Below are 10,538 nucleotides of genomic sequence, written 5' to 3'. Positions count from 1 at the left end.
GTTCGACATTACTCATTTTTATTAACTTGATTCGTTTCATGCTTTCAAATCTGAATTTCATACTTTTTCCTTTAATACTTTTTGATCTTTACTCTTGAATCTTTGCAGATTTAATGTAGGTGACTACATTTAAGAGACAATTTTTATATTTAATAATTTTAATGTTTTAACATGTTTCTTTATAAACGATTGATAATCTTGTTTCTAAGTCTTTTTTGGGGGGAAGTAAAGCTAATTTTTATGCTATTTTACATATTATTTCAATGCAATTTTGTGTATTTAGATGATATTTCCCCAAATTCTAATCTTTGATAGAATTTCCTTACAAAAAAAAAAACTTTATAAATTAAAATCAATGCACATTCTTTGTTCAAATTTCGTATAAAAATCCTTTAATATGTTCTTTAGTTTCTGAATTGGAGAATAAGTAACCTATTCATTTAGGAATATTTTATATTTATTTTCGTGCTTCACAATGCAAAAAAAAAAAAAAAAAAATGAAAATTTCGTGTTATTTATCATTTCAATACCCATATTTACGGAATGGATAAAAATACCGCTTATTGTTTAGTATAGGAACTAGATTATATATTTCTTAAGCTATCTGCAAACCGTTTAAGCAAATCATTTGATTAAACTAGAAGATGTTTGATTTATTCCTGTCTTTAGCCAAGATACCCCCGTTTTCCAAATTTGATCCCACAACATCTTTGTATTTACTTTTTTTTCTTCCTACACTTTCAGAAGCATTTTAAAATACTTATCGTGGATATTATTATTTACAATTTTCTCACTGACTATATTTCATTTGTTTCTCATGATTGTTTATTTCTTAGTTTTGTTTGTTTTTTAGTTAAGTTTAGTTGTTAAAAGTTTATTGTTTGTTTAATTTTTTTCGTAGTCTTACTACTAGTTCGACATTACACATTTTTATTAACTTGATTCGTTTCATGCTTTCAAAGCTTAATTTCATACTTTCTCCCTGAATACTTTTTGATGTTTACTCTTGAATCTTTGCAAACTTAAGGTAGGTGACTACATTTAAGACACATTTTTTTAAATAATTTTAATGTTTTAACATCTTTTTTTATAAAGCCTCGATAATCGTATTTCTAAGTCTATTTTTTAGGAAATAACACTGATTTTTACGTTTGGTTACATATGTTTTAATGCAATTTTGAGTATTTGGATGATATTTCCTCAAATTCTAAGGTTTGATAGAATTTCCTTACAAAAAAACCCCTTAACAATTAAAATCTAATGCACATTGTTTGTTCAAATTCCGTATAACAATCCTTCATTGTGTTCTTTAGTTTCTGAATTGGAAAATAAGTAATTTATTCATTTAGGAATATTTTATAGTTATTTTCGTGCTTCACAATATGAAAAAAAAAATGGAAATTTCGTGTTATTTATCATTTTAATCCCCATATTTAAGGAATGGATAAAAATGCAGCTTATTTTTTAGTATAGGAACTAGATTATATATTTCTTAAGCTATCTGCAAACCGTTTAAGCAAATCATTTGATTAAACTTCAAGATTTTTGATTCATTTCTGTTTTTAGCCAGGAAACCCCCATTTTCCATTTTCTTTTTAAATTTGAGAGTTAATTGCTCTATTTTTGTTTCATACATGTTTTTTTTTAATCCTTTTAACACAAATTTTCAACAATATAACTATTTTCGAAATTTTTGAAAAAATACATTCTGAACGTAATCTCATAGTATATTCTGTAACATTAGAGTATTTTTTTAAAATTTTCGAAGCTTATTTATCACCTAATCGAATCAATTTAATAGGTCTTGAGAGATAAATAGGACAAACGCGTATCTAAATAAAAACAGTAACATTAAAACTGTCAAACTACTTTTAAATCATAAGGCTTTCACCAACTATTTAAGAAATAAGTTAATTCACAATGTATGTTATAAGTTTTGGGTGAATTTGGTGTTTTCTCTGGGATTCAATTTCTTTTTTCATTTTTTTTTAAATATCACTTTAATCCTCACAAAATGATATATGTATTTTACAAACATATATCAGTGAATAGAGGATTCAAACATTGTATTAGGTGCTCTCATGTATTTTCATCAGCGATCTTTATTGGTAAGCATAAACAGTATTTATATAAACGATAATGATTTTGTATTTTACCAATTTACTATTATTTATTATTATCATTTAATAAGATTTCCATTTAGTATTATTGATTTATTCAGTGTATAAAGATCCTAATCAAGGAAATCTATAAATTGCATATTCTACATTCTTTGCTTTTTTTTTGTTTGTTTGTTTCATTTGAAGAAATGTGCTGCCGAAGCCCATCACTTTCAAAAACTCATGGTAATGCTGCTCCGTCATATTCTAGTTGTCGGTTTTGGCTTCAATGGTTTAAGAGTGTCGTTTTCGATGTCAATGACAAAAAAAGGTCTGGAGGACAAAACAAAAAATCGAAGACAATCAATTACAAGACTTATTGGATTATTATTATTAAAATGATGAAAAATATTTTGATTGATATATATTGTACCTATGTTTCTCAATAAATGTCTTTTTAAAGTGAAAAAGTGGTCAATATATATGGAAGCACCTAATTGAATTAAACATTCAAATGATTTCGTTTTCAAGAAATATCTATAAATGAGCTCTTACTTGTAAGAAATTACTTCACTTCTTCAGCATGTATCACTTACGAGAGGATAAAAATAAAAATTTGATTTTAATTTATTGATCCCTATGAGATTTTGTAACGCTGTAAGACTAAATGTAATGGCTATTTAGAGATTTATGCTAACCGTATCACATGACTTTATTTTCTTAGACATCGTTCGTCAGTTCTTAGACTGGCAAGAGACTCGCTAATTACTTAGGAAAATAATTTTAAGACTTGTATTTTTTAAAATCATGTACGCATTTAAAAGGATTACTATGAAAGGTAGAATAATTATATTTATAAAGCAATTCCAAAATAAGCTGTGTGAATCTTCTACATAAAGTAAGCTATGATCGAATCTTCTACATCTCAATTATTTTTAAAAAAATTCCTATTTAGAAAAATCGAATGTTTTACAGTATATTAATCAACAAAACGTACTAAAAATTATAATATTTTATAGGTTGGTGATGCTGTTATTCTTTCAGTATTTTGATGAGTTTTTACATGTGTTTATCCAATGTATGTTTGGAAAATGCACGAGACAGGAAGCTGAATAATGTATTTTGCAATTCAAGATTTGACAGTTTTAATGCAATAAAAATTGTTTTCTCAAAATAGATATTGATTTATCGCAAAAGATTAACATTCATTATTGGTGATGTGTTTCTTTAGTACAATGTAATTCGGCACATAGTAAATTTTTCTGAAGAACTTAAACAGGAATAAACACTAATGCTTTCCTTAGAAACATTATTGGAAAGTATTTCTATAAAGTTCAATTAAATTTATTTGCTTTTTTCAGAAAAAAAGAGTAAAAGAAAAGAAGCTGATGTGCTTTCAAATTTCACCTTCTTCGGACTATATATAAACAAAACTATTATAAACAAAAATCATCAAGATTATGTCTTCTTGCACTTAAATGTTCTTGCTGAAACTCCTACCAAATTTTGATAACCGCAATATAAGAGTATGGTACTGTGATAACATAATTTCTATCTTTTTGACTCTCTTCTCTTTTAATGAATGGTGTAAATCACATTTTCTAGACAAATACTAGCTATACCAATCTTTTATATCTATAAAATGTATTTTGAAAATTTTAATTGATTTGTTAAAATTTCTCATTTTTCTCCGATTTTATTATTTTATTAATTACTTATCCCCCCCCCCTTTTTAATAAAGCAAGCTTGCGAAAATCGAAAGAAATAATAACTTAACATCCAATGTTTAGAAAAAAAGTTTGACACATTTTATGTCTGTTTTTACATGAATGTAACGAGGTTATTGATATTATTACTCATTTCTACTTTAGCTCAAATTTTCCTTTCCAACATAGGTGATAAAATAAGTTGTTCTTCAATTTTCAGAGAGGTTTGACAAGGATATGACTATTCATGTCCTTTATTAATTAAAGATTTCATTACATCATTTCCTTTCTTTTACTTTTATGATCATGTAGTTTCCTTTGGGCACATGCATGAATTGTGTTCATGGTATTTCATCTATTTATAACGATATAGACTTCTTTGAATCCCACAATTGCATTAGAATTGATTGCGGAACTAGATTTGTAGCAATCTTGTCAAACATTATTTATTGTGATAGATTTGAAAAAAAGCTAAAAATATTGAATGTAATTTAAAGAATGTTTCATCTTTCTATGAAGTTCCCTAATACATTGTTGCTGTTTTAATTTTACTATGATTACTTGTTTATTTGCAGATAAATGAAAGATTTTTTCTCCTGAGATAAATTTAGAAGCAGCTGTTTGATTTAATATATTTCCTTTTCAAAACGGCATTTAATGAAATCGATAAAAATCCTGAGCGATTTTTTATTAGATCTTAAAATGGAGTCATGAAAATCTTTCGCCTAAAACTTTCATTTTCATAAAAATATATAAAGTATCTAAAATGTCGCTAAAAAGGCCAAAAGTTTTAACACTACGCTCGGTTTTACTGAAAACAGAGGTATTTACTATTTTGCAATAAACTTTACTCAAAGTCCAACAATGCTTCTTTGGATGCAGAAATGTACTTGCTGTCTTCGATAGCCATAATTTTTATTTTCATCTCAGATTTTTGTCCTCTTCTTTCATTGAAGAAATGCAAATTAAAATTAATTCTGAAAAATATGTAATGCTCGTTAACAATACATCGTGAATTTTCTCAAAGTATTTAAAATGTAAGCATGATATATTAATTTCTTAAATTTTGCAACCGACAAAGCAATTTAGTGCAATAAACTTTAAGTTTAATGAGTTGAGAATATTTTCCTCAGAGATAGTAAAAAATAAACCGCTAATTTCAAATTACTTACATATAAAAAGAAGACATTAAATATAAAATATATAAAAATAATACAAAGTATTAAAAAGGATAAATTAATTAATACAAAAAATATAAATTATAAAAAATATCTATTAAATAATAGTTGTGCAATATAAAAAAGGAAACATTAAAATTACATAAAAAATTTGTATTTATGGTAAATTTCTAATTAAGAGTTTGAATGCTTTAAAAATGAATACATATATTAAAAACTTTTTACTTTTAGAACAAACTCTTCCTTTCAATAAAATATAAGTCTAAATATTTTTTTGAAAATTTTTATCATTATGTTCTCATTATATTCCTCAGAACTTCTTTGCGTTATGGGCCACAACATTCTTTCTTTGCTAGTCACTATAGCATTCAGAGCTCCATCCCAAGAATGAGGTCCCTGCAGTCGATATTGGTAAGGAAGGATGGGTCAAAAAATCAAATGGAAAAATAATTTTCGGTCTGTCAAGAACAATTTTAAGAAATTAGGCTTCGCTCCAGACTGTGATGCTATATCATCGCAGTACTTAATGTAATCAACTCGAATCGACATTTTTTCATTCGGTGCGTATCTTGTTATATTGTGCATGAATCTGTCGTTGATGTCCTTAATCATCTTATCTTTAGAAGGAAGGCTGCATTTACCAGTTAAAACTTGAGCTGCCCATCGACACTGGAGTTCTCCTATAGGAAATCCTGGACCAAATGGTAGAACAAATCCAATCACTGCAACAGTAGCATGCTTCAGATTAATCGGAAACGTACATTTGTAAAGATTGATTTTACCCTCTTCCTCCATAATAATGCCTTTTTCAAGAAAAGGAAATTTCCATGTGTATCCGGTGGCCATAATAACCGCTTTGGTCACTTCATTATCTCCTTCAAACATTACGCCACGAGTGGATATAAAACGTCACTAATATCGGCATAGAAATTTTTGACGATTACAGTAATTTCATTATACCTCAAATACGAGAAAGTAAAAATAAAACAATAACACTAAAGATTAATTTAAGAGCAATATAATGGAAATCACTTAATACTATTTCAAGAATTCAAACTTTAGATAAATAGTATGAGGGGGTGTAATGTAGCAGGCCTCTACGCGGTGCACTCTGGTTAACATTAAATCTGCTACTTCTTTGCCTCCCTCTTTGTGTCTCCGACATTTTTTGAAGGCTAGATATCTAATGGTGTCGAAGCCAATCTTCTTGGAAATTGTAATAAATAAATAATATGAGTATAAAATGACTTAATATTTCACTCATCTTTAGTTTTTTGTTTTTTTTTTCAAAAAATCTTGCAAAAATGATTGACGTGAAGACAAAACCTTTATTTTAAATTTTAAAAAAAGGAAGAACATATTTATGATATTTTTTAAATAATCTACAGTTTTTAATTATTAAATTTATCTAGTAAACTAATTATAAAAAAATGAATCACCTACTTGTTCTGCAAGATTGCTTATTTCTACAGCAACATCTAAACCAGAGCAACCCATACCTACCAAAATTACTCTTTTATTTCGGTACGATTCAACTCCTCTGAGACTATGCGTGTGTATGATTTCTCCTTTATATGAGTTTTGGCCAGTAAAACTCGGTCCTCGGTAATTAGTGTTAAAAAAAAAGCAGGTAAAAGGATTGACTTTTGATCGAATTTTAATATTCTTATGATTATTGAATATGAAATTCAATTTAAAAGTAAAATTTGATCTTTAAATATATAAATATTCATTCTCATTCTTATCATAAAAAAAAATTACATATATATTCTTAATATTATGCTTACAATAAATAAAAGTACTTTATAATACTTTTGCCTTAAGGAATTCAGATTGAATGAAATTCCCGCCATTTTAGTTCAATACGCTGTAAAAATGGTATCACATTTTTCAAAATAATAAAAAAGGAATATGAAAAAAGAAAACAAAAGCGAAAGTGTGAATATTGTGGGAATCATGTTTCAAACATGAATATTTTATACTGCTTTCGTTTCTTTCTAGTACAACTGTATTAACAGAAAATGTGTGTAGATTTAATTGGCTAATATGCATCTACACTATAGTAATGTAATTTTGATTCAAATTTCATTTAAATAGCATAGAAATGCATCTATCTCTGATCTCTGAATATATATATTCGCCTTGTAGCACTTCTCACCAATTCTTTCTATTATTTAGAATTAAAAGTCATATTTTCATGTTTTCGCTAAGGAAGAGATACGATGGACTTCCATATGCCAAAATGAAGTACTTCGATTTTTATGTTATATGGTTATATTCTATTCTAGAATGTAGTATATAAATAGAAATACAGATTGCGCCAGAATGACGTGTCATGCTAATTGAACAAAGGCAGGCTCTTATTATTTTATGTCAGTAGCTATATAAAATTAATATTCTAACAAAAAGTGTTCTAAAAGAAGCTTTTTTAGAAATACAGATTAATAAATAAATAGTATTCGATTTTTTTTTTAAAAAAAGCGATTATTTAGCATAGTCCGAATCTTACTCGCGCATGGAATTACTAAATTTTTTAATTTTAAATCTGCAGTTAAGTGAATGTATTAAGTAATTTAAAATGCAGAAATCACGTGAAAACGTCTCATTACCTGAAATGCTCTTATATTATTATAGGGATTAAAAATATAATAAACATCCCAAAAAAGATCTGCCATTTAATTTGGAAGTTAAGTAAATTCGTATATCAAGGGGTTAATATGTTATATATGAATATCCTAAGAATAACTATTTTAATCATCCTTTTATCAAGACATCTTTATTCAAAGTCTGTTAAAAATTTAGAAGCCCATGAAATTTATAGTTCTTGCCGCGAATAGTAATTGAATGAAAAAAAAACTGTAAACGATATGTAATATAACGATTTCAATATTTTGACTATGCCCCGATTGCATAGTCATAATATTGAAATACAGAGTCTGAAGAATTTATGTAGTTATTTAAAAAAATTAGTGCATACTTGAATAAATTATTTGAATGTAGCTAAAAAGTATAGTCAATTAAAGTCGGAAATATTTCTTTAGTGTAATAATTGAAGCCTGATAAATTAAATTGCAAACGAATTTTACTATTAAATAAACTTAATTTGCAACTCTACAATTTACTTTCTCCAGTGATTTATAATCAATTCATATAATTTGGCTACATCAAGATAACTCTTCTTAGCATCCATATTGCATAAGAGCGTTGAGAGAAAATAGTGTTTTATTAGATTTTATTTTACCATTAACTAGATTTTAGTCAGGCAGTTCTCATTGTGAAATGAATAAAATAAATTTACTTATTAAGTTAACGATGAAGTAATAATTTAATGAATAAGATGATGATTTATTTTAAAACTTGAATTTTAATGTTGAATTATGGAAAACAACTCTATCGTCCTAATCATGATTAATATAAGGCCACAATTTCTCCAACAATTCCATTGGTATATAATCAACCGCTCAATGAAAACAAAATAATTCATAATCCATGATGAAATCTTATCAGAAGGGCAAAGATTAGACGTTAAAAATGTGACGTCTTATTCACATGCCAGCGCTTTGATTATTCTGCGAAATATAGTATAAATTATATACTAAATCGACATTATAACATTTAAATCAGATGACTGAGAATTTGAACTTAACGTCGTTGACATTCATCGCATTGAATTCTTAATCGACCGATCAAAATATTTTTGGCAAAATACATGTCTTATCAACATATCGCCTTTTCGGTTATATTGCCAAAGGTAGAGCAGCTTAAAAACTTTATAAATGGCATTTGAATCAAATGTCTAAAAATCTTCGAATTTGGTCTTCGATATTCATCACATTAAGTTCATAGTAAGACGCTAAAACTTGTCAGCAGAATGTGCTATCTTATTCGCTTATCGGATATATAGCCAAAACTAGTGCAAATTATAGGCTAAATGAACGATATTTCATTCAAATGTCTGAAAATTTGCATACTTACAGTCTTCGACACTCACCGCATTGGGTTCACAGTTGGCCGACCAAAAATTCCAGTAAAATGTGGCTATCACCTTGTCGATATCTTATTCACTTGTTACCTTTTCAGTTATATTGCCAAAAGTGGTACAAATTGTAAGCTGGATGTATGACATTTGAATCAAATGTCTGAAAATCTGCGAAATTACACTGCGATCAAAAATCGTCGGCCAAATACGACATATTATTGACCTACCACCCAATCGATTATTTTGTCAAGTATAATCAAAACACTTTAGCCGTTACTTCTATATTTTGGCTGTTTTCAATATATTAACTTTAAGGTGGTTTAAAAAAAAACATATTCGATAATGCGCAGTTCTCTATAACCTTCTTGAAATAGTGAACATTTTGCCGACGAAACTCTCATTCTCTCGCCGAAGATGGGATGGAGGGGCAAGAGACTGTCGACAAGGGAGAAATTTCCCCCCTTGTCCCCCTGCTATCACCACCTCTGATGAAATGAAAATTGGTTAAGTTCTTCGCACACTGCGTAATAAACAGTTTACAAGCACTTTTAAAAATTAAGTTACGATTCTATTTCTTAAGACATAAAGAACGTAAAAGTATCCATTGTTGAAAATCAACTGTTATTTGCACTACGATATGAAAAGTACTAACATATATTTAATGCAAATTCGTTAATAATCCGAATAAATGCCCCGTGCACAATAAATTAAATTTTACAACATATAAGAAAATAAGTATAAGTATGCAGAGGAATTTGTTCGTTAATATATTGATTGAAAAGTCAATAAATCATTGTAATCATGAGAAATAATTAGCAGTATTCAGTAATTTACATCTCATATCTAAAAACAGATTTTATATTTCTAGCTACGACTCGACAAAATCAAGCTATTATAATAAAAACGAAATATAACACCTCGAGAGGAATTTCAAGATTCATTTAAAAAATAAGAAATTTAGAATTAATTTTTCAATGAATTCAACTTTTTTTCAGGTCTAACTGAAGTCCATTTCTATACTCCATTTCACGAGTTTACTGTAATCTGTAAAATATGAATTTAAAATTTAGCCAAGTATCCAATCTAAATTCATCGCCAGTCAGGAAACAAGGTTTAAACTTTTCATTTAAATAAAATAAATAAAAATGTTAATACTTAAAATCTTATTATGGTGTGAGGTAGTCAGTTTAAAAAATGAAATGCCCGAAAGAATACAGTGTATTAAATATTCGGGTAAACGTTTGATATATAATCAAACTTGATTGATCACCTGGAACAGAAATGCTGAATAGCTGAATTCCATTGTTTTTTTAGAAAACGTTCACAAAATACTTTGGGTAAATAAGCTTAAAGAGCAAGCAAGTTGGGAATTTTGTCCAATATCTTGAAGGGAAAGGAAATTATTTTCAACTCAATAGATACTTCTTCTGTAGAGTCGATACTTCTTTGAATTCTGGACTACAAAGTTATTCTATTATAGAGCTTCTAAGTTTTTCCAGAGTCTCCACAACTCATTTGCAATTGGTGGGAAAAGTATATGTAATTTTCTCAATATGTACAACTCTACTGTACTGTA

The sequence above is a fragment of the Argiope bruennichi genome, chromosome 3, assembly GCF_947563725.1.
Source record: "Argiope bruennichi chromosome 3, qqArgBrue1.1, whole genome shotgun sequence".
Lineage (NCBI taxonomy): Eukaryota > Metazoa > Arthropoda > Arachnida > Araneae > Araneidae > Argiope > Argiope bruennichi.
This window is presented reverse-complemented; position numbering follows the sequence as displayed.